Source organism: Sinohyriopsis cumingii, chromosome 11 (assembly GCF_028554795.1).
Source record: "Sinohyriopsis cumingii isolate HCF-2022 chromosome 11, ASM2855479v2, whole genome shotgun sequence".
Classification (NCBI taxonomy): domain Eukaryota; kingdom Metazoa; phylum Mollusca; class Bivalvia; order Unionida; family Unionidae; genus Sinohyriopsis; species Sinohyriopsis cumingii.
Window position 1 is genome coordinate 40,485,067 of NC_142971.1, and position 24,947 is coordinate 40,510,013.

A 24,947-nucleotide genomic window follows, 5' to 3' on the forward strand; every position below is an offset into this window, starting at 1 on the left:
CCTTGGCACTTTTAACACATTATTGGCTGTATCATGCCATAGAACTGAAAGCCAATTGCCTTTCCCAAGGGACACACTGAGGCAGCCAACCCATGCTGCTGTGAAGGAACTCATTAGCTCCTAAGCTGCATCTGAAATTTTCCTGTATTAAAACAGTCTAGAACCATGATTTCATGGTGGAATCTAACATGTGATTTAAGGATTTTTTTTGGTTTGGAAAATTGTATAATTTTCTTGTTGTATCACATGCTTGTGCTCAATGGTGAATTGCATAGAATGTACCTTCTATACTGACTTATAAGCGGAGTCTAACTGCAAACAACAAAGATTCCTATCTGCAATAGCATAATGTACCAGCAGATCCTGGACTGTACAGTTTGTTAATAGTAATCAGTACAACAAACACCACAGACCCTGATCTGCAGGCAAATTATGCTTCTGCAGATCTGGATCTTTGTTGTTAGCAGTTTGACTCGACTTATAAGCAAGTAATGTGGTAAAGGAACTGACTACAAATGCATGGAAAAAGATATACTACGATATGCATGTAGTAGCGTTCCATGACACTTCAGCACAAAAGTAGCTATGTAGTACCCACAAAAAAGATTAAGACCGAAAAAAGTGAAAATGAACTGCAAAATACTAAAAATAAAACTTGACAGAAATCGTCAGAACTTGTTTATTTCACCTTTATAAGACCTCCACTGACAGACAGGATATTATCTGGGGCAGCAAATACTTCATCTTATGCTAGAATTTTGGAGGAGACAGAATGGGAAAGACTCTCAAAATGCTGCTACAGACATGAGATTATAAATTTTTTTAGACGTTTATTGTGTGGCACCTGGAAAACGTGGGCTTGGTTCTGCCAAGTGTCCCACATGTAACAATCTTCATGACAGAACAACCCCCATATACTCTGTTCAAGACAAATGTATTCCAAAATTCATATTTATGAAAGTCTCTTACAGAAGCACCATTAATACTAGTTGCCATGGATAGCTTATCATGTGCTGAAAAATGGCATTAAACCCTACAACAACAACTCTTAAAGAAGAGCATCTTCCCCGTTAGAAACTTCAAAACAATCCTTCCTTATAGACTTTTAAATCACACTTGTATTGGGATCTAGAAAATGTCACATTTTATTAGCATGAAGGTGTGAGATTCAATTTTATCAAACTCGGTTAGGGAATTGAATCTTCTCACTCACTATTGATTTTATTTAGCTAAAAGTCAAACAAAAATACAATTTTCTGAATCTCCACATTCCCTTGAGAGTGAGAGAGATATGTGTAAAATTGCCAAAGACAGAGGACTATATAGTAACAAATGAATTCAAGGCAAGAATGCTCTGGCTGCTGAACCACCCCAACCCCAGAAAATGATGACAATTTAAGATCCTTGGGGCCCAATAGACGCCAGACTAAAAGTGACACCAAGATTAGTCTTGGAATCATGACAATTTCCCCCACAATTTATTCATTTCAGCAATAAATTTATTTCATTGTTTATGGATAATTATCAGTTATCAAACTTAAGTTGCCGAGACATGCTTGGGGAAGTTAAATACAATGCTCTAAGTCAGATGGATTCCTGTAATATAGACTAGACCTGTTAAGTCAGATGGATTCCTGTAATATAGACTAGACCTGTTAAGTCAGATGGATTCCTGTAATATAGACTAGACCTGTTAAGTCAGATGGATTCCTGTAATATAGACTAGACCTGTTAAGTCAGATGGATTCCTGTAATATAGACTAGACCTGTTCATAATTTTCAATTATCAAATGTCCAGTTATTAACCTTCCACTGTTAATTAACTGTTGGACTACAACTGGGGTTGTTTCATACTGCAGTCTATGATGAATGGCTTTGTGTAATATAAATGACACCTAACAAAGCATGTAATGAATATACAAGACTCATTTTGAAGTGACTTTTATTTCTAAAATGTATAATTGCATAAAGTTTAACCAGCTATTACAATTATACAAAATGTTAACATGTTTTTTTTTTTTCTATAATGAAAATGATTATGAAACATAAATTGTCCTCTTCTAGCAAGACTATATATAGAGAGTATGAATAGCAAATGTGCGGATTTATTAAAATAATTTTGCAATTAATATAAGATGTTATGAATTGCATCATTCTGGATTACTCAATGCATGGATTTCATCACATGAAGATGGACAACATGTAAGTTATTCCACACTGATTTTATCTTTATTTGTCCTCTTTTTTTCTATCTATCTATCCAGTTTTACCTGTCTACTTTTCTCCAAATGCAGCTCTGACTCAAAGACAGAATGTCTCCCCTTGCAAAAAAACCCCCACCTCAACTTATGAAAGGGTCATTTGCTTTATGCATCCCTAAAATGGGAGGCGGGTTTGACCTATAGTCAAGCCAACGTACAGTGTATATACAATTACGTACAGCATGATATGCATGTCAGAACTAAATATAAATATAGGAGAAATTTTTTAATGAAGTTAAAAGGTGTATCAGGAGTTGTGTTGGTACAGAACCATCATTGACTGATATTCATATTTTGCACAGTCACCACACTGGCAGCAAAAGCTTGCACATTTGTGTTGAGCTGTTTACAAAAAGTCACTAGGCTGTTTCCAAAGAGGCAGCATTTTTCTGGTAATTAAACTGCCACATCTAATCCAGTGTAAGAATCTTCATCATGTCTTTTCTCAGTGCTCATGCAATGTGTAACAAATTAAGATTAATATTTGCACTAAACAACATTTAGGTTGGACTTTCCTGGAAGGATGGATCTTCAAAGACAAATATAGGGTAATCTATACAACTGTTTACAAATCTGATCCAACTGCAAACAACAAAGACCCATAATGTGCTGGCAAATCGGGGGTCTAAGTTGTTTGTTCCACTTAGTTCTAGCAAAATGCATACACCCAGACCTGCTGTCACATAATGTGCTGGCAAATTGGGGTCTAAGTTGTTTGTTCCACTGGTCAGTCCTAGCAAACTGAATAGACCCTGATGAGCTGTCACATAATGTGCTGGCAAATTGGGGTCTAAGTCGTCTGTTCCACTGGTCAGTCCTAGCAAACTGAATAGACCCAGATCTGCTGTCACATAATCTTGGTCAGTGCAGTCTGCAGTTGGACCCGACTTGCATACAAATATATAACATACATGACTATCAAGATGAAGAACCATGTATGTCAAAGCATACCATTTGTACTTGCTTATATGTTGGATCAAACACAGATCTACTTGTACAAGACAAGCCATTTAAATACATACCATACATACCTGCATGCAAGTTTAATCAAAGTGCAAAGAACACAGACCCAATGCTCTGATGTTACATAATAAATTGTCATGAAATGTGTATGGTTTATACCAAATAAACAAAACTCAACTAGAAAGAATTGTGAAGGTACAGACCTGATTTTCCCATGATATAATGCACTCAACTAGAAACATCATGTCTAATTGTGAACTGCAATGACCTAATTTTTCAGGACACAATGCATCAACAGATCACAATCAAAACTCTTCCCAGTGAAGAAATACAATTTCGCATATACTCACTTATAAGTAGCCTCTAACAGCAAACAACAAAGATCCAAATCTGTTGTAGCATAAGGTGCCTGCATATCAGAGTCTATGTAGTTTTGTTTTATTGATTACTTCCAAAAAGAACTGCAGAAACACAGATCTGCCAGCACGTTATGTGATCTGGGTCTGCGCAGTTTGCAGGTGGACGCGTAAGCAAGCATGGGCAGTAAATAAAAACTAATCTGCAAACTGAATTCCTAACCTATGAGTGTCTTTTTTAAGTGCCAGCATCTATTAGTGTGAGATATGATGGTTAGGATCACCCATCAAATGATGCAATCTGACCCAATACCATTAATTTTGCTGCTTACAGTATTTTTCTGGTGATAAGACCATGATGCCTGTCCAACAAATACATTGCAGTATTTCTCCCATGATAACTCCAGGGTGCAAGTCCATTCCACCAGCCAACCTAATGAATACTTGACAACATTTCTCTTGCCATAAGACCTAAGCACCAGCCTAATGAATATGCTGCATTTCTTAGGGGACCAGTCTAATAAATACATTACAGTATTCATTCCATTATATGAATTGGGAGCCAGTCTAATGAAAACATTACATTATTTCTCCTATGAAAAAACCATGGGGAGTCTACAGTATCTCTCCCATGGTAAGACCAGGAGACAACCTAATAAATACCTTTACAGTATTTCTCCCATGGTAAGATGAGGGGGCAACCTAATGAATACCTTACAGTATTTCTCTCATGATAAGATGAGGGGACAACCTAATGAATACCTTTACAGTATTTCTCCCATGATAAGATGAGGGGGCAACCTAATGAATACCTTACAGTATTTCTCCCATGATAAGATGAGGGGACAACCTAATGAATACCTTACATTATTTCTCCCATGATAAGATGAGGGGGCAACCTAATGAATACCTTACAGTATTTCTCCCATGACAAGACAAGGGGACAACCTAATGAATACCTTACAGTATTTCTCCCATGACAAGACAAGGGGACAACCTAATGAATACCTTTACAGTATTTCTCCATGATAAGATGAGGGGGCAACCTAATGAATACCTTACAGTATTTCTCCCATGACAAGACAAGGGGACAACCTAATGAATACCTTTACAGTATTTCTCCCATGATAAGATGAGGGGGCAACCTAATGAATACCTTACAGTATTTCTCCCATGACAAGACAAGGGGACAACCTAATTAATACCTTACAGTATTTCTCCCATGACAAGACAAGGGGACAACCTAATGAATACCTTACAGTATTTCTCCCATGATAAGACCAGGGGATAATGTAATGAATATCTTACAGCATTTCTCCCATAAGACCAGGAGGCAACCTAATGAATACCTTACAGTACATGTATTATGAAAAGACCAGGAGCCAGTTTAATATTTAGTACTAAAGCTGGAAGTGGGCTTATTATTATGTCTACAGATCACAGATCAGAAGAGCTTATGGGATGATATGTTGTCGTACATCCATCTGTCTGTTAGCATAATTTTGTTATTGTTATTTTTCTTAAACTATGGTGCTGGAGGACTGTCATCAAACTTTATACACATATTCATCCCATGGCCTAGTCAGTCCTAAATTAAAATGCTGAGGCTTGTCACAGTGGTCATCTTGAAAATCGTGTTACTGATATGCTTCCTAAATTAATGGATAGATATATTAACATGAAGTTGTCACTAAAAGACTTATTATCATGTCCAGTTGGTCCTAAATGAGAATGGTTCTAATCTGACATTCAATAGGGCCAGAGCAATGGCCAACTTCAAAATCTTTGTTTTTGCTTTGATTCCTACCTACATGGATGGCCCTATCAGCATGAGATTTTCACTAAAAGACTTTCTTATGATGTCCTGTTAGTCTTAAATGAAAACGGTACCAATCTGATGTCCAATATGGTCACCACATCTGCCATCTTCAAATTCTCGTTATTGCTACTCTTCCTGAATGGAATGCCATATCTTGAAAATACTGTTATCTTTATTCCTCTCCAAATGGATGGCTATATCAACATGGGAACTTCTTTTGATACCTAGTTGGTGTCAAATGAAAATGGTGCCAGTCATACAGCCAATGCGGCTGCCACAATGACCGTGTTAAAAATCTTGTTCTAATTACTTCCCCTGAATGGAAGATCAATACATGTGCTTTTCACAAAGTCAAAAATGAAAATGGGGCCAGTTGTACATCCAATATGGCTGCCACAATAAGTGTCTTGAAAATCTTGTTGCCACTACTCTCCCTGAACAGAATACATCATTATGACATGGGGCTATCACATGAACACTTCTAATGATGCCCACTTTGCCCTTAATGAAATTGGTACCAAGCTGACAGTCAGTATCTGCATCATGGCAGCTACTTTGAAGATCTTTCTATGGCTGAAGAATTTTAACAATGGTTTCAACATTTTATAGTTAAAAGGAAGAAATGGTCTTATCTTGAATTCCTGGAATTTATTTTTGCCAAGCATTAATGCTTCATTGGACTCTTGTTAAAAGTTGTTATTCTTGGTGAATTTAGTGAAAATTCTGTAAAAAAACATGACTTGCTCATCATCAAGCAGTGACTTATTACTGGAAAAGTATCAAACGTTTTTAATACGACTTTGTCTTGCAGTAATCTAACTAGGTTATGTAGCTAACACATTTATACATCAGCAATGATAGGATTATCTGACCAAACCAGAGATCCCAATCTGACGGACACGGGTCAGTTGACAATCTGGCATAAAATTACCTCACAAAGACCCTGTATTATAGAAGAAAAGACTATGAATGAAGACTAACAGTCTGGGGCACAGTGACATATTTAGCCAAGATTACTCCATACATTACAATAAACTCTGTACAAGAATCAGAATATTACATATTCTGCAAGCAATGGTTTCCATATCTGAATTACATTTGTTTTTTTTTAATTCATAACATCTGTGTAAATATAAGATCTAATTAAAAATCAATTTTACAAGGTACTGTCATCATAAACCATTTCTGGAAATTCTTTTAGAAAAAAAAAAAAAATTATATATTCAAGGTGGTGATAGAAATGCTACAAATGACCATCTTGCACCAATTTCTAAGACTAAACAATCCTCAGCTTTTATGGAACAACTTTGGCCAAGCCAATTAATATTTGGAGCTGTAGCTGTATTTATGGACATATCTTAAGTAATGTATTACAATATGTACTCACTTATAAGTAGAGTCTAACTGCAAACAACAAAGATCCTGATCTGCCATATCATAATGTGCCTGCAGCTCAGGGCTATGTTGCTAGTTCTACTGATTATTCCTAACAAACCTGTAATGGGGGGGAATTGTCCCTGGTGGGTGTCCTGACAAATTTGGTTTTCGTTATCTAGGGGTTGACTGCCCTCAATGTTATTGCCCGGTTCGAGTAAATATAAATATAAGTGGTGAAACTTATAGGTGAAATAGATCTGAGCAGGTATGTAGAACAAACAAACACATGCCCCCGTACATTACATAAAAACATTGTGAAAATTCATTACATCAGGAATATACTCTGCTTTTTAGAAATTTAACTTTCACCGAAATACAAAGAAAACGCAAATAGATTTAAATAAAATAGCCGATCTGTTTACTGATAGATTCAGTTCATCACAGGATTGAGTGAACAACTGAAGTCAACGTCTTGTACGATTGCATAACCTGTTCGTCCTCAGTTGTTCTGCTGCCACTGTACCTGTTCAGAAGCTTGGATCTCAGGATGATACTTTCCACCATCCGTCTCAGGATACTCTCAGAATACGTTTCAGAAATTAATACGTCGCAGGATTGCGTCAGAGGATTATACGTCTCACTGCACTTCTCTATACTTATCAGTATACATCTCAGAATAACATAACATCGTACATACCAGAATAATGTGTCTCAGGATAATATGTCTCAGGATTATATGTCTCAGGATTATACGTCTCAGGATTATGTTTCAGGATTATATGTCTCAGGATTATACGTTTCACGATTATACGTTTCAGGAGCTATTTTCCCCCTTTTAAATAAATATAAATAGAGACAATCTAAATTTCCCATTATTTATTAAACAGTTAATTCTTCATTATTCTCCTTTGTTATCAGATTCTACTATCAGTGCTAAACAGATGCTAAGGCTATCAATCAACTCCACATGTTCTATAATGACCCTAGTTAGTCAAATGGCTAATTCTTTACGCCTTGACCTTACACATTAACACATACGCGAGGCCTGGGGTTCTGAGCCAGCCTCAATTTACACAGCGAATAGATAGGATACATCACATCAATCAATTACAAGATCATTTAAGTCAATGCACACTTATTCTTAATCATACGTGAAATCTTCTAAATTCGGTGAATTCACACGGATTCTCGTAATCATATTAACCAATGTAATGCATTAAATTCTTAGAACATAATTCTTATGCAAACAAGACGACAAATTCAAACAATTTGTCAAACTTATCTAAAGAAGATTAATGTATGACTTCCTATGCATAAACTCAACACAATCATACTTCATAAAGCAAATTATTACACGAATGTAGAAAAAAGATTCATGTAAATACAAGTAAATAACTTCAGCAAAGCATTATATTTGGCATCAACAAATTACATGGAATTGTCACACTACCTTTGCTTTCAACGTTCCTCCCTCTAATCGGCAAATTATTTCATCAGTTCCTTTCGACAATAGTCCCCTTTGGAAAACAGTTCTTTTTTTACGAGGAATTTCTTGCAAATCCCCTGGAGCCTACTCTGGTTTCTCCCGTAGAAAAGCTTAGACTGATCAGAATTTCCGATGTGGAAATTTTAAAAACCTAGAAAATTTTGTGTGGGAAACACGCCCCTAATTTAACGTAACCAATCAGAATCAAATATCTCTGCCGCCTTTTTCCAGAGGCGCCAAAGTCAGGGTCAGCTTGACCTGGTAGTTTGAGTAACAGAGTTTCTGCGATTCCTCAATTGTGACAGCTTTACCATGAAAATGAAGTTTTCCTTGTCCCGAATAGTCTGCCTGGCTGCTGTATAAACAAATGTTTAATTAGGAATAAAATTCTCCCTCTAAAGGACATTACCGTCCATGGCAGTATGGCGATATGATAGGTGCTTGTCTCCATAAATCTAATTAATGGTTTTCTGGTCTCAACTAATGTATTCTTGTTAGATCACCAGAAATTTGCCACTTCACAAAACCATGCAGACCCAGATCTGGGTTTGTGCAGATTGCAATTAGACTCTTATAAGCAAGTACATATGGTAATAATATTTCCTAACACAAGTTTAATCAATGATTGTAAGTACTTGTGTTTTATTGACATGGCTCAAGTCAATAACATTGCCAAGTGATGCCATCAGTCAGTTGCTAAAATCAATAAAATTTCAGGAAGGAAGACCATCTGTGAGTATGTGCTTACTTCAAAAGAAACTCTGAAGGATATCACTGACAAATCAGCAAAATTTACAGACAGATGAAAATATATTCATTAAACAATAGTCACGTGACATTGTGCAACAGCTCAAGGACATATGTTCAATATTTATGTATGTGTGTGTGTGGGCGTGTGTGTGTGTATGCAGTAGTTCTACGGAGCAGCAGAGGGGGGGAACAGACCGAAACTATTTTCACAATAAACCCTTTCACGGAAACTTTTCCCGATAGAGGGCTTATTTCGACAAATAAACCCTTCTATTCAGAATACAGGACAAAAAAAAATGTCCTTGAGAAATGCTTCGCATTTCCGCTGGCGCGCGAGTTACTTCAATAAATCCGACTCGTATCTGATAATTTCCACGGTGAGGTATCATTGAAAATCAGGTGTAGTTTGCGCCCCCTCTGCTGCTCTACGAAATGAGTTTCCGAGCGCGTTAACGCGCCAAGAAAACATTTTTATGTTAACCATACAGTGTATCAAGTCCGATACGGTATCTTGTTCTGGGATCGTGTAAATTTATTGTCACAAATCCATGCTGGTTTCTTCGAGCGTGACTAAAGAAATTCTTAAACTTATTAATATCCATATCGCCGCTACACCATGTCTGATGAATATTTCTCAGCGTGTGAACATCAACTCCATTAAACACAGCAAGAAGATTACAGTTATCCCTGATTACTTTTGGAATTTGTGTGTAACGCTGAGTAACATAAATCACATCGGTGTTTTTATGACGACCTCGTGAAAATATTCTTGCAGGATTTTTTTGCTTGTCCAGCATCACATCATCGTACACTACTAGGTTATTTATTCCCCCGTCGAGGTCTTCCACGGACGGAGCTTCTTCAATATCAGTTATAAATTCAACAACATCCTCGCCGTCTTCACTCAGCGCTTTTGCACTCTCATTAAAATCTTTTATAACATCATAACAACGTTGATCATCCACAGACGGAGCTATCAAGTATAGTTTGTCCCATTTCATCCACTTCATTATCATGTTCAGCAACAGCTGTGTTTTACCTGATCCTGACGGTCCTATGATGATCATCCTAATAGAGTTTGGTAGCACTGAATTATGCTTGACTGGTTCTTTCCTTCGCGTCGCAGAAAAATCAGTGATCTCCATTTGTATATAAGGAATAATAATTATGGATCTATATTGTGTGAAGTGTAAGGCACGAACCCCTACAAACGACATAACAACCATTACAACAAAAAATAACAGACTAGCAACTTCAGGTAAGTGTGCGCAATGTGGCACAAAAAAATTTAGATTTCAAAAAAAAAGCCTGACAAAGTCGGCGGAGGTGACATCGCAGCAACCCTCGGACGACTTCCAGGTACCCCTTGGGCTAAATATCCCGGAGAAAAACATCTCCCAGGATACAATTACTGCGGTCCGGGAACACGACTAGATATCAGGCTTGACAGCAACGATCAGCCCAAACCCGGCGAGTATCCGATAAACGCTATTGACGCAGCGTGTCACATACATGATATTGCTTATCGAAGTAAAGATCTACAAGACAGGCATATCGCGGATGTGAAATTAATTCATGCACTAAGCGCCATAAAAAATAAATCATTTAGGGAGTCACTCGCTAATTGGTTAGTAAGATCAGCGATGAAATCTAAATTAGTAATCGGGGCTGGATAATTAATAACGATGCAGACAAGTCCAAGGACTTCCAACGCTAGTGTTTCCATGCAAGCGATTTATTATTCCCCAATCGGATACTGGAGAGGTAACTCAGCAATTAATAAACTCGCCAACGCGGCATCAGTAACACGCGAGGTTGCCAAAAAATGGCTGTCAAAACAAGCAATATGGCAAATCTACTTACCACCACCTCGACAAATCAACTTTGCACATTTTGATGTTAGTATCCCCAATGAAGTTCATCAGGCTGACATACTATTCCTGCCTCATGATACTGTCCGCAGAAAAATATACAAATACGCGCTAACAGTAGTTGATGTTGCTAGTAGATACAAAGAAGCAGAACCGTTAGCGACTAAAACAGCGTCCGAAGTCGCCTCTGCGTTTTCGCGAATTTATCAGCGAGGACCTCTAAACTGGCCACGATTATTACAAGTTGATCCTGGTAAAGAATTTCAGGGCGCGGTGTCATCACTGACAAAGCAGCATAACGTTACCATACGACGAGGACATACTGAAATTCATCGGGATCAGGCAATTGTTGAGCGATTTAATAGAACACTCGCTGAGAGATTATTCGGATACCAGTACGCGAGGGAATTCATTTACGATACGAGATCTCGTGAATGGGTTGCAAGACTGCCAAACGTGATCCACGCACTGAATAATGAAATTACCAGAACAACAAACATGAGACCTGTAAATGCAATCACAAAAAAATATATACCCCGCGTCAGTGAACGTGTTTCAACGCAGCCAACGACGCTAGCGTCCCCGTTGCTGGGTAATGTCACCGTTAGGTATTTATACGAACCCGGCGAACTCGAAGGAGGAAAAAAAAGAGCAACCGATCCCACATGGAGTGTTACCACGCACAAGATATCTAGCATAACCAGATCAACTGGGAGAAACGCAATCTACAGATTAGATTCAACTGCTCCTCAGCGTGGGTTCACACGCGAGCAACTTCAGGTGATCCCCGCGGATACACAATTACCACCTCGATCACTTAAATAACTGCAGCAGCACCTCTGCGTCGATTACACTCAAGACAGGTCAACATCACATTTTCACGCGTATGACCGCGATTACTATCTATTCTATCTACGGTAAATTGCCTTGGATTATTTTTCGAATACTGCCACAGCAATAAACAATTACAACTCGCGCAGTGATTATTCTGCTGTTGTTGTAATTGTATAATAAATGTTTCGTCGAGATCAAACTCGTTGCCATTTTTTTTGTCGCTCTGTTTGTAACCGGCTAATTTCTTTCTTATTGTATCATCAGCGATTGATCTGTTGATGCTGTCGTTGATAACATCATCTAATACAATTCTTCGTAACTGACCTATCCTTCTTACTCTTGACACGGCTAAATAAACTAAATTTGACCACTCGATGCGATCATCAACAATCCAAACTGTTGTATCTGAAATAGTTAGTCCCTGCGAACTGTGGATGGTCATAGCGTATCCTAGCGTCCACGGGGATTTGCTCATTTTCAGTGCCTGTTCAACAGCATCAATATCAACTGTGACAATATCATTTAATACTAAATTCTGTTTTTCCGATCTCCCAGGTATATCAACGTCGGTATTCTGCAATCGCGTATCAGCTGGTCTATAACACAACGGCACTGGCAACATGGGAAATTTCTTCTGATGTAACTGAAATAACCGCTGCTGAAGTGTGTCCCTGACTATCTTTCTACTTGCCACAATTAAATCACCTGGTTTCCACGTTTCCCAAAAGTCGCCCAGGGACGTTTCTGGAATTATTTCACGCATTATCTCACATTGGACTTTATTGGTTTGTAGCCTGATCAACGCCTTAAACTCTTTCAGCGTTTCATCGAGTGATCTAACATCGTTAGTTATTTCCTCATAATAATCTACAAAAGTTTTCAGCCACGTGTGTGGAGATTCACCTGTAAATGGCGGTGGTTGACCATGATCGCCGCACATCACCACTGCGGTATTTTTCTTTAGCAACCAATCCAGAAACTGTTTTAATGTATCCAACGGCACAGTGTCTATCTCATCCCAGATTATTATTCCAGGGATATATTTCGTACCCATTCGTTCAGGTGTCCACGTGCCGCCGCTGTATTTGAAAAAACTGTGATACGTGCACGCGTTAACTTTCCGTTGTCTCATCTCCCTGGCAAGTCTGTGTGTGGGAGTCAGCACAATCATGTCAGAACCGCGAAATAATTCTATCGCGCGAGTTGTCTTACCGGAACCACCAGCCCCGTTGAGATAAACTGTTCTATGTCTCACAACAGGATCGTGCACCGGCGGCAGCGAAGTTGTCGTAGAAATTGAAAATTTCCCAGATATTTCTGCGCCGCGATATTCATCCTCGATTTCAACATCAGCCGATTCACAATATCCATGCAACATTTCATTTTTTATTCTCCATGAACCCCACGATGGATCATTCGGTATAACCTTATTCAACGCCGCTAAGTGTTTTTTATCGATATAGAATGAATCCGTTGCAACTCTCACTGCGTCAACGGGAAACCTATTAATCATCGACAATAGGTTTATTGATACATAAGCTAGCATCGAAGATCTCAAATGTGTGTACTGAGATGATTCTCCGTCGATATAACTAAAAACAGTTCCTAATTTTTCCCCGTTTGACAGAAACACATCTTCGCGGGTACAAAACGTATTATTCGTGGCGGCATCAGCGACAATAAGATCCAATTCGGCCTCGTCCATGATTAATCGACTATGATGTAGTTTATGATCATACGCTCCACCTTGAGTAAATTTTCCTATTATTCTTCGTCCTAGATCTTTTGCGGCGCTTTCATCAGTTTGGGAAATTTTAGGAGTTCTTTCGATGATAGTGTCGATAAAAGATTCTGGATACTCCTGGAAATTATTAGTTTCTTCGATGACTTGCGGAGTTGGCAACCAAACTTCGGTTTGACGACAATAACATATAATCGCTTCACTGACCGTCAGCGACAGCAGTATTCGACTGTCAAGCATGTATCGCAATAACACTATTGGGGCCCATCGCTTCTCAACGAAATGTTTACCAAACCAAGCATAACACACAGGATGTAAACCCGTAGCGAGTTTAAACGACGACACACAAGCAACCCCGGTCAGGTCAAAATCAGGTAATGGTCCGTTCACGGATACTCTTGTCATCGAGCTTGTAGGATGACCAAACCGCGCAAAATACTCACTGCATTCTCCACGCCCAAGAAAACTTCCTGGATAACACGCCGTCATATCCACGGATATCATATCGCGGTGATCATACTGGGTATTCCACAAACCACCGTGCCCGTATTCGATACAGCTCTGTTGAATATCCTCGAGAAAGCTCTTCGGGGTTGGTCTCCATGAATTTCGTTCTCGGGCTATATGCGTGACAACACCCGGGACAGTAAAACACTGCGTCAGTAACGTATCAGTGTTCGTCGCATGATATTTTTCTGCGAGTTTTTTCATTTCGTGATGTAATGCCGCCGTTCTGTATACCTCCCCGTTGGGTTTCACAAACTGATCAAACTCTCCCTCGAGGTCACTTCGGAATAACCACACCGACACTGGATCGGTTTTACTTATCTGATAAATAAAATCAAACATGGAAACTCTTCGAGTTTCAATGCTGGCATTTCCGCTCGTGGAACCACTAGCATTTTCCAATTCCGGATAATACTTTACAACACGGTCTCGAGGAAATATCCTAACCGAGTCAGTCCAGGCGTGACTGTTATGATCGATAATAGTTATTGGTGCTCCACGGGAATCATATTTACTCTTGTACAATACCTCACCGGTCAACGATGAAACCGTTATAGGAAATTTTAGTAATCGTTCGAGCTCGGCAACATCATTTATTGACGCTCCTTCATCCACTACTTTTGCCGCCCACGCTGCTATTTTAGTCTGTCTTAGCGGTGTTAGGCCGTTTCCTCGCGCGGCATTTTTAAAATGTTCCATTACTCGCTCGGCTACACAATTCAACCCTGTGGATTTTATCAATGACTCTGACATCTTCATCGGGGCGAGTTTATCAACGCGTGGTTTCTTCATCGGATAAATTCCATAAATGACTGCGGTCACAGGATACGCTCTGGCATAATACGGTGTATCAATCCCAACAAGTACTCCCGGGTTTGAGTCTTTGGTTACGACGACGGTTTTTCCCCGTCGGGCATCAAGAATAGGGTCTAGTTTGTCTCTGATAATCCATGTTGTTTCACCTGTTTCCGTGTCGTCGACGCCAACGATAAATTTTATCTGAATGAAATATTTTTTATCATCGAGATACCCAATTATGTTCGACGCGATTGTATCGTTGATGGTACCATCAATGATGGCATTTTCAGAAATGATTTTATACGAAGACCACACATGTGCGGCACCATCACGACGAAACTCTTCTTTGGCGTTCTTGATAACACCAATTACGAGTGTGAGTTCTCGTCGTCGTCGATCAAAAGTTAACCGGTCAAGATCGAATCGACCTCGGGGAAATTGGAGATTTCCAGGTTTTATTCTGGATAGTCTTTCAAAACTCATTATTATAATTAAGACAAGTATTTAAATAGACAAATATATTATATGCACCAATGCAAGTGGATTAAACTAAATTCATCAGCGCCGTGTAGCAAACCATGCAGACACGAATACTGTGGACAACATGCTCAGCAGGTCCGCCGTGGAAGTCTAGGACCGATACCGTGTATCAGATGCGGCATTGGAACACGGGGAAAAACGCAATTATGTTCATCATGTGGTGGGAAACGCTATCGAGAACTGAAACGTTATTATGATAAAAAAAACTGTGATAACTCTCTGAGTTTCTCCGAGCGTGATTATATAAATAAGTTTTCAGACAAATTATGAATTAGACAATGATTTTGCTTATAATATAATGAATCAAGAATTCGTCCCCGAACAAGAATTTGTTCCCGAACAAGAATTTGTTGCACATCCAACTATTAAAAATTATGAAGCAAACCGCGACGGAGTAGTACGACACTGCAGACTGAAGAAACCAGTTGGTTTTGTAAGTAATACTGGTTATCGTCGATTTACTGCTCGAGGAAAGAACTATTCATGTCACCGTTTCGTCTATGAATGTTTCCATGGACTGATCAAGACCGGGTTTGTCATTGATCACATTAACGGTAACCCCCTTGATAACTCTATAAACAATCTTCGCGTGGTCACTCAGAGCAAGAACTGCTTACTGGGTAACACAGGGCGTTGTAAAACAGTTGCAAGAAGAGCTATCAAATCCATAAACGCAACCGGTGAAGAAATTGTATTCCAGTCAATAAACGCCGCCAGTAGGTATTTCGATATTTTTCCACCTGCTGTACAGTATGTCGCAGATGGGATCCGCAAAACAGCATTTTCAAAGAAGCTCAAACAGAAGATCACATTTAGTTATGTACCTCTTATCGTTGACACAAACGACGATAACTCCTCCACGAGTGTGTAACGCTCTGCAGAGTTGTCGTCGTCAGAGGATTTGCTCCCCTGAGAAAGCCACCTTGATAAAATATTTTATCGAGTTCATAACATGTAATCATTTATTTACCGTAGAATATATATTTTTTTACAAACAATATCCTCGTTTTACTGAATATATCCGACTGTTTTGCTCTTCTGTGCTTGTTATATGACCGCGCTCAAGAAAACATACAATTAAAATATTTTAAACAAGTCCCGCCCACTGCTAGAGCGAATTTGGAACTCGCAAGTAACAGTTGGGTTATATACGAAATCGCTCCCTAAGACCTTTGGGTCGATCGAAAGTCAGCACGCGCAAGCAAAACCATAAATTTAATCCGCCAATGGCGGGTGTCTTTTGTGCACCATCCAATGGTCGATTCAATGGATGGTTTTGCTCTGCTGCTGACCGTAGAAAATGACCCCCCCTGCATGTTTGTGTCGTCTTAGGATAAGTTAGGATAAGTTAGGATAAGATTACATGTTCATTGTGCCTTTGCCTGCTATGACACTCGAATCAGAGGTAAAGGTTGTTTGTGTTGTCAAATAAATGTTTGCCGGGCTTGCTAGAAAACTCGATCCTAGAAGCCAGGATGTCTCGTTTTGTTTTTTGGCGATGCTAGTATTTTTCATGCATTTAAAAATATGAAAATATATAATAATATGAATCACGAAAATATAAATACCATACTTGTTGAAATTAAAGAATTACAACAGCGAGGTTTTAATATTTTACTAGACACTGAAACAATTATGTCAGATTTTGAATCCTTGAATGAGCTATCACGGCAGGGAAAGAACAATCTCTCTGCGAGATATAGGTTCATTAAGGGTTTGCAAGATCGCATTTACAGATCACTTGCCACGATAACTGAAAATCAGGTATCTGAATTTATTCCACTGTGCCGTGCAGTTGAGAAGATTCGTCTTGTATTGTCAAGCGAGTATGAGACTCGAAAATTAATTAGCACCAGGGTGAGGCAGTTAAAAGGTTATATAAAGGACACGGAAATGCCTGAAAATACTAGTATTTGTGACTACGAGGCCGACAAGGAAGTATAAACCGCCGCGTGTGACTCACAGCACAAAGTGAAAGTAGAACCTGAGCTAGCGTGGAAACTCAAAGCGGAAGCGAAAATGCAGAGCATTTCACTGGAAGTCCCTTGGACTTCTCAAGCACATTTCACGGGTAAAAAAAAAGTGTATTATTTTTTTTGCCCGAGCGTGGAAACTCTTCGAGTTTTACATGAGAAATGCTTTGCATTTCCAGAGAAGTCCTTAGACTTCCAGGATTTGCTTAAGCGTTTCAACATCAATACAACAATGAGAATAGTTCATAATCTGTTCTCGTTGACACCAAACTGTGATTGTATTATTTTGCTGTAGCTGTGTTAATTGTGACGACGTTAACAAGAAGTCTTCGTCGCCGTACACGTCAACGATTATTTTAACGGGGAAATACTGTTCTGGGAATGTCTGTATTTGAAATGCGGTTTTTATTGCCTCGTGAAGAATTTGCTTATCATGAATATGAACTCGTGCGTGAATGTATTCACACATTATACACAACCGTTTTTTTAAATGCGCGCCTGCGTGCTAAGCACTCGCATGAGAAGTCCTTTGGACGAGAAATGCAAAGCATTTCCAGAGAAACTCTTCCAGAAATGCTTTGCATTTCCAACGATGCCGGTTTTGATGGGGTATTTGCACGCGATGACGAAAGTGGACCACTGCAGAAAAAAAACTATTATTATGGATCCGTTGACTTGTCCTTGTCCTCGAAGAGTTTCAGGACTTCACCAGTAAGTTCACGGAGACAGTCTCGCCACGCAGGTCCAACAACCCCCCCCGTTGGTCGGTGAGTTTAAAATTTATCGTTGACAACCACGGATTATTACACCGCAGATAGACCACATTGATTGGTTCTTGCACAATCAGAAAACCAGGGGGGTCTTTTGGTGTGAACGTATACAGGATAAACCCCTGTTGGGCCGTCGTTGTGTCTGCGCTGTAGCTACCGTCAATGACGTCACATACAAGATTGACCGCAATAACATCTGTGATATTTACGATCCCCGGAGATACGTGTCTGCCATCGGATGCTGTACTGTTGTCGTGTCTTAAAATAACAGGTTGTGGTTTTATTTTCGCATACGCGGCAAGAATATCTTTGAAAGATTCCTCGATGAGATCCTGGACTGATTTTCTCAGTGTGTGCGCGTTATATCCAGGAAGTTTAAAATCTGAAATATCCTTCACGGGAATACCAAATAGGGTTGCAAAATTCGATCTTTTTCGGTTTCCATAATCGCCCTTGAGATCCAATAGATGTTGAATTACTTTTTGATTCATAAATTCCATCGTGGATGCGAGTTTGTTTAGTTTTTCTATGGTGGTGATAATGTTCGTGAGAGAACTGCTTGCAGTTCCAGGTTTTGTTATATCAGAGATATAATCTTGGAAATGTCCCCGCAACAGGTCTAGCTGTTGTTTATGTGCTTGTTTGATCGGATTAAAAAAATGAGCTTCTATGTCTTCTGGCCGGTAATTCCGGAATCTCCCGTCTTCGAAACCTACCCCTATTATATCCAAGGGGAGTCTATCTGATGTTGAAAACCGGGCTTGGTCTGATCGTAATTGATCTGGAAATAATAAATGCTCACCGTACACGAGGTCGTGTAGTTCTTCCTTCGTGGTCTCGAAATCCGACTTCGATGGTGGCGGTGGACCCGGTTCGACCTCGGGTCGTTCTCGTGGCCATCCTAATACGGTTCTGATTGAGCTGTTATAAATATCCACGGCGTATCCCGGTGTTGAGATTTCAATGACCGCAGACAGCGTTGGTTCGTGCGCGGCTATAGATATTTTGGATTCCTTGCCGGTGATTCGTTTTATTTGGCGTTGTATCTCATTGTTGATTTCTTCGATCTGATAACTCCCAGTGGGTAGCGTAATTGTATCCCAGTCGAATTCGTCAGAGTCGGCTTTGGTTTTCCACGAAAACACAAACGAATTATTCGGCTGCTGACCGGAAAATGATGCTGACCTGATATTGGGCCAGCTGTGATACGCACTGAGCTTCGACAACGCGATTTCGTTCACGGCAATTGGAGTTCGAAAATTAATGCTGAATTCTGGTGTCGTCGAGGACACTGATATCATCGTTGTTTTTACCGGCGTTGTGTTTGTGACTATTTGCTGAAGCAGTTCCTGTGGCGTTGCCATCAGTGACATTATTTATTTGTTTAGTTTTCAAATAGTCATTGTACACATCTGACATTAGTTTGAATTCAGAATCTGATATCAACGCGGCGTCGCTGGATTGCGCGTCTAACGATGATGATATCAGCGATGATAATTTCTGGTATGCGGTCGTGGCTGTATTTAATTTTGTCGTGTAATCGTGTAATTTTGTGACCGCGCACGAGGATATTTTTTTTGCTATGATGCCGAAAACTCCTGCTGTTGCTGTAGCAGCGGAAACAGAGATCGTGGCAGCGACTACTGCAGTCACTGGAGTGACCGCTGATAGTATTACTCCCGCGGATGCAACAACGGCAGATACTGAATAAACCATAACGTCTAACACTGTTATGCGGCGCTTGTATTTTTTTACTTTTTGACTGGTTACTTCGATGACAGTTTTTAACTCAGATTGCCACTCACGGACTTGATTATATCGATATTGTTGAGCATCTGGAAATGTTTCAGATTTCAACGTTGACATTATTATTTAAAATCGCCGGCGATTTTCAATTACGCGGTGACCAATTGAGGTGTTGAAGCGACGAATTCCAAACACCACCAGTAAGATGTTGCTGTTAAAGTATCGTCGGCGGCTTCAAGCATAAATGTTTCCTCGGTTCCGCTGTTTAGTATTACAGTGCAAACCCCGGAATACTTATCGGTGGAATGTCTCCAAGGATATGTTGTGAAGATTTCAAATTTAGCGGCTGAAAACACAGACAACCTGTAAACACCGGTGGCTGTTGCTGTATATTTGATAGTGTTATTTTGTCGTGACCATGTTGCGAATCCCGATGATACCGTGAATACGATGTTGGTGATATGCCCGGAAGTAACTCCAGTGGGAACTTTAATCAGACTGGTTTTGTTAACGATCTCAGGAATACCCGATACTATATTCTGCTGTGTTTGTTTGATCGTGTTAATGTTATTTTCTATTATCTGAATTTGATCTGAAAAACTTTTTTCCGTTCTGACTACACCTAACCGGGTATTAATCTTATTGATATCGTTGGCGTTATTAGTAAGATTTGGTATGATTTCAGAAAGTTTCGTGTCGACGACTGGAGGATCCCCAAAGAACTTATCCACGGCCTCATCAGTTTTTGAGAAGTTTCTTCGAAGTCTTGTAAACGCGCCCACGTGAACATCATACTCTGCACGCAGCGTATTTAGTTTACCGTTGACGATGTCCACGTATTGTTTGTTTGACGCATCCTGGTCGGATTCGGGATTTGCTAACGCGGTTATTTTGTTGCCGCTCATGTCAAGTCCGCCGGTCATTACGTCGCCGGATTTTGTTACTTTGTCGCTGACTAGGTCAACAACGAGTTTGTACTGCGCGTCGACGTATTGTTTATTTGCGGCATCTTCGAGACCTTCCGGATTTTTTAGAACGGTTATTTTGTTTCCATTCATGCTGAGTTCGCCGGTCATTACGTCGCCGGTTTTTTTCACACATTTATCAACGCCGCTATCAATACTGTCTTTGATGCTTGCGATTGATATATTCGAGTCCTTGATCCGGCCGCCATCACTAAATGCGGCGAAGTTATCCTTGGTAGCTCCAAGAACTCTGCGAATTATGTCATTCCACCTAATGTTGCTCGTTCTTAGTTTTCCCTGCTTGTCCTGAAAAATAGCAACTTCATCTGGGTCAACTCCAGCTATATTCAAAAGATTATCGACTTCATCTCGGGTCGCATATTTTGAGAGATCAACATCTGTGCCAGGTTTGACTTTTCTTGTGAAAGGTCTTCCGTAAATATCCACCATTATTCTTATTGCTGTTTTTCAAATGCGTGAGAAGTCCTCAGAAATCGGAGATTTCCAGGGACTTCCAGAAATGCTAAGCATTGGAAACGCTAGCGTTTCTCGATGCGGTATATTCATACACTACTCGATGCGGAGACGTTGCTGGATTTCTTGAGATTGCATCAAGAACATTTAAAACCTCGTTTCCACAAATGGGCGGATCAATTAATGTTTGTGTTGGTAGCGTCGACTGCCACACTGGAACATTAGAAAATCCTTTGGATTTCTTAGAAAATCTGCTGTTGAGAGTGCGAGGCACTCCGCGGACATACTTGAGAAACTCAACTGGCGGTGCTAAACCGTACGAATCGAAATAGATAATTCCACGTGGATCGATCGCGTAAGCAACCCAGTGAGTTCCCGGACCATCTTTGTTGTCGAGATTGATAATGCCAGTTTCCGGATTCCGCGGCCGCGTCGGTAATTGATCTCGCATAAATACCCCCCGGAAATGTTTTATACGCAATTTTTTAACAGCATCGAGTAAATCAAAATTGCTCAACGGCGTTAGAATTTTTTTGGATACCATGATGGTGGAGTTCCTGGTAGTCTTAGACCTGATCCGCGAGTGGATCTCCCCTTTTTTTTCTTATACCCGTGTCCGGTTGCTTTCTTTAGTGCCATTCCAGCTGCGGTTCCAACTGCACCAAGTGCTGCGGCTTTTGCTACGGCTGGTGCTGCCGCGGCAATCAACGCCGGTATTGCTGCGAGAAGAGGAAATATTCCACCGGTTTTAGTCATGTCCTTGATAGCTGCAGCAGAGAAATCAAGGCGGATACCGGTTTTTGCTGTTAGTGCCTTATTAAAATGTTTAATCTGAGTATTAGTCAACGACAGCTTGTTTGGACCGCCAGTAATCTGATCTCGTTTTAGTGTTATTGATGTCCCGCACGTGCTTGCGTGTTTTGATTGCAATTTCTTCGTTTGACCGGAAGTCAAGGTGACATTAACATGACTGTATGACATTATATTTCAGAAACTAATCTAATTGTTACATGTTTTCTACTGGAGCGTCAATAACTCTCATTCGTCCGCCAACACCTTCAAGCAGCATGGCTTTATCGGAGAGTATAACCGCGACAGCTCTAAAACCACCAACGGGAAACTCACCAACGTTAGCCCGGAAGTGTATATCAACGACAGATTGTTTGGTTAGATCAAGATGTTCCAGCGAAAAGTAATAAATCGGATACAGCGTTGTAAAATCCAGTTGTGATATTTGCAGACCAGTGTCGACATTCTGATCGCGACCCATAAATGACATCAGACGATGATACGCACGCGCTACCTGATTTCGTTCATAATCTATTAATATATCCTCGGATGGTTCTTGATGCCCGTTTATCCGCAGCGAAACCCCAGAGACAGCGAGTTTATCAAATATCATATGCGAATGTATTTGACTATTTACTCGTGCGTTACTCTGGAGTGCTATGAAAATGTGTCGCGGCGCTGACACACCCTGCTGTGATGAGATATGCCACGTAAACTGTCCAATACCGGCACCTTGAATAGAATCTGTTGTTGTTGTCAGCCATGATATCAGTGATTTGCCGCCTTGGTCCATGAAAGAGAGTAATCGTTGCTCTTCAGCGAGTGATGGAGACATTACTGGCATCCATAACGCAAGTTTGAGTAATATTACTTTACCCTGGTTAGTAGCAGGAGCAACAGCGGCAGGAGCATCGACTCGCCAAATAGCGTCGTTGTCATCACCTTTTCGTACGAGTATAACCGAATGTTTGGCTCCGTAAATAACCTTTCTGACATTTCTGCAGAACCCAAAGATGTGAGACAGTGGAATTGCGCATGAGAATTGTCTATTTGCGCCTGATAACATTAATTTACGCGTAGCAAAACCAAGATTGTACTCAGGGTTGGGATGAGCTACCGGCCACACATCAGCATCAGCGTTATCGGCAAAGTTTCTTGGCCGTCTCACAATGCTAGATCTGTGGTCGGGATGATTAGAATTATCCTTAGCGAACATCATAGTCGGACCAGCTGATCTAGTGTAATCATCTGAGTATCTCGCTAATCCCACGACTGTTGTAGCAACGTCGACATTATCCTGAATCGTTTCAATTTCTTTCCCGTCAATGCTGTATGAGGCACTTCTGAACAGCGCCATGATACCATTATTGACAAGACCAACTTGGAAATCAGCTCCATATGGTGTATTAGCGTCAACATTTGTTACAATTTGCCCCGTGACTTCAAGAAATGCTTCAGCGGGCAAGAAATATCTACTTGTGTCCTGAACTTGTAATTCAATTCGTCCTCGCTGATTGGGATTTCTTGCTTCGTAAGAATAATACTGATAATCACGCACTGACTCATCTTTTAGTATTGGTGCTTCCATATCAAATGCTGGATCAGATACGCGTTTGAACATTTTTATATAAAATCATCGCAGTCTAAAACGAAGTCCGCTTCCTGATATCAAACTTGTATTTATTTGTTCGGGTGTTTGGGTTATTAATTCCGCGAGTTTTTGATTGGCAGCCTGATTTATTACTTTACTGACGTCCGCGGGCATAAGTTCAGTACTGGCCAGTTTCACCGGTGGCGGTTTTTTTGATCTGCGAATTAACCGTGACAGTCTATCCTTGATTGACGCGAATGCCTTCCCGGCGAGATCACCAACAGATCCAAGGGCTTTATCCTTGATAACATCAATAGCTTTCATCGACAATTGTTTTGCAATCGGTAATGCCTTAGGGGCTATTCTTGAAAACAAACCAGTAATTGTATCACCGAGACCATCTCCGTAGGTTGCTCTGTAGACTGGTAATCGCGAGTTTACTACGCGGACTTGTAACACACGAGCGTGTCCGGGTTGAGAATTGTGCACGATCATTTTATTTAATTATTGTTTCTCTAACTAAATTTGCTAGTCGCTGTGGTAACCATCCGCGAGTTCATCAATGAGTCCCCGGTAAACGCCGATATCCATGATGCCACGCTGAAATAGTCGTTGACAGATATCTGCGGCTTCATTTATAATTTCCGGAGAGTTGTTTCCGGCGCGTCTTCCTCCGATGAGAACTTCTAACCGGGACACATCATTGACGATATTGTCAGGACAGATGTGGTTGTTATATCCGCGACCAGTGTAACCTTTTCCTATTTTCCTTATTTCCTTTTGTACCCTTTTAATATCAGAAATTACATCATTTTTCTGAGCTATTTTATCTGATAAAACCATTTTAGCAGAAGTACCCTTCAATGTTTTTTGTTCTTCTATTTCATCGTTTAATTCTCTTAATATATCATTTAAATTGGCTAGTTCCCCCTCTAATTTTTTTCTTTTTTCTGATATATTTGGGGGGATGGACGAAACAGGAGTGGTAAAATCATCATCAGGAGCGCTAGCCCCCATTTGTTCAGGTGATGAAATTTCAGGCACTGGATCAGGCAGTGTCATTTGCAGGATTTGAGCTTGTGTTTTCTTCGCCGGTATTTTTGCCTGCTTTTTCATTTCCTTTTCCTGAATTTTTTTCTTCTTTTCTTCATCCCTTTCCTGCTTTTTCATTTCCATTTTCTGTATTTTTGCCTGCCTTTCCCTTTCCTTTGCCCTCATTTGTTGGTCTCTTAGTTCCTTATTAACCCCAATTACGCCAGTTTTTATAAAATTATAGGTATCATCAGTGCTAGATATTCGAGAAATACCCCTGTTTACTTTGTAAACATAATCCCTC

General features: G+C 40.1%; 1 protein-coding gene and 1 long non-coding RNA gene across 3 annotated transcripts in view; one reads left to right on the forward strand and one right to left on the reverse strand.

Annotated features, from left to right (window-relative positions):
- Positions 1-24,947, reverse strand: part of LOC149787985 (dystroglycan 1-like) — a 215,035-nt gene that overhangs the window by 178,322 nt on the left and 11,766 nt on the right. The gene's annotated exons all lie outside the window — the stretch shown is intronic.
- LOC149787986 (uncharacterized) overlaps positions 2,172-24,947 on the forward strand; it is a 74,135-nt gene continuing 51,359 nt past the window's right edge. Inside the window, exon 1 of the long non-coding RNA XR_016424130.1 lies at positions 2,172-2,202. This is a non-coding gene — a long non-coding RNA (uncharacterized LOC149787986). The remainder of the gene's footprint in view (positions 2,203-24,947) is intronic.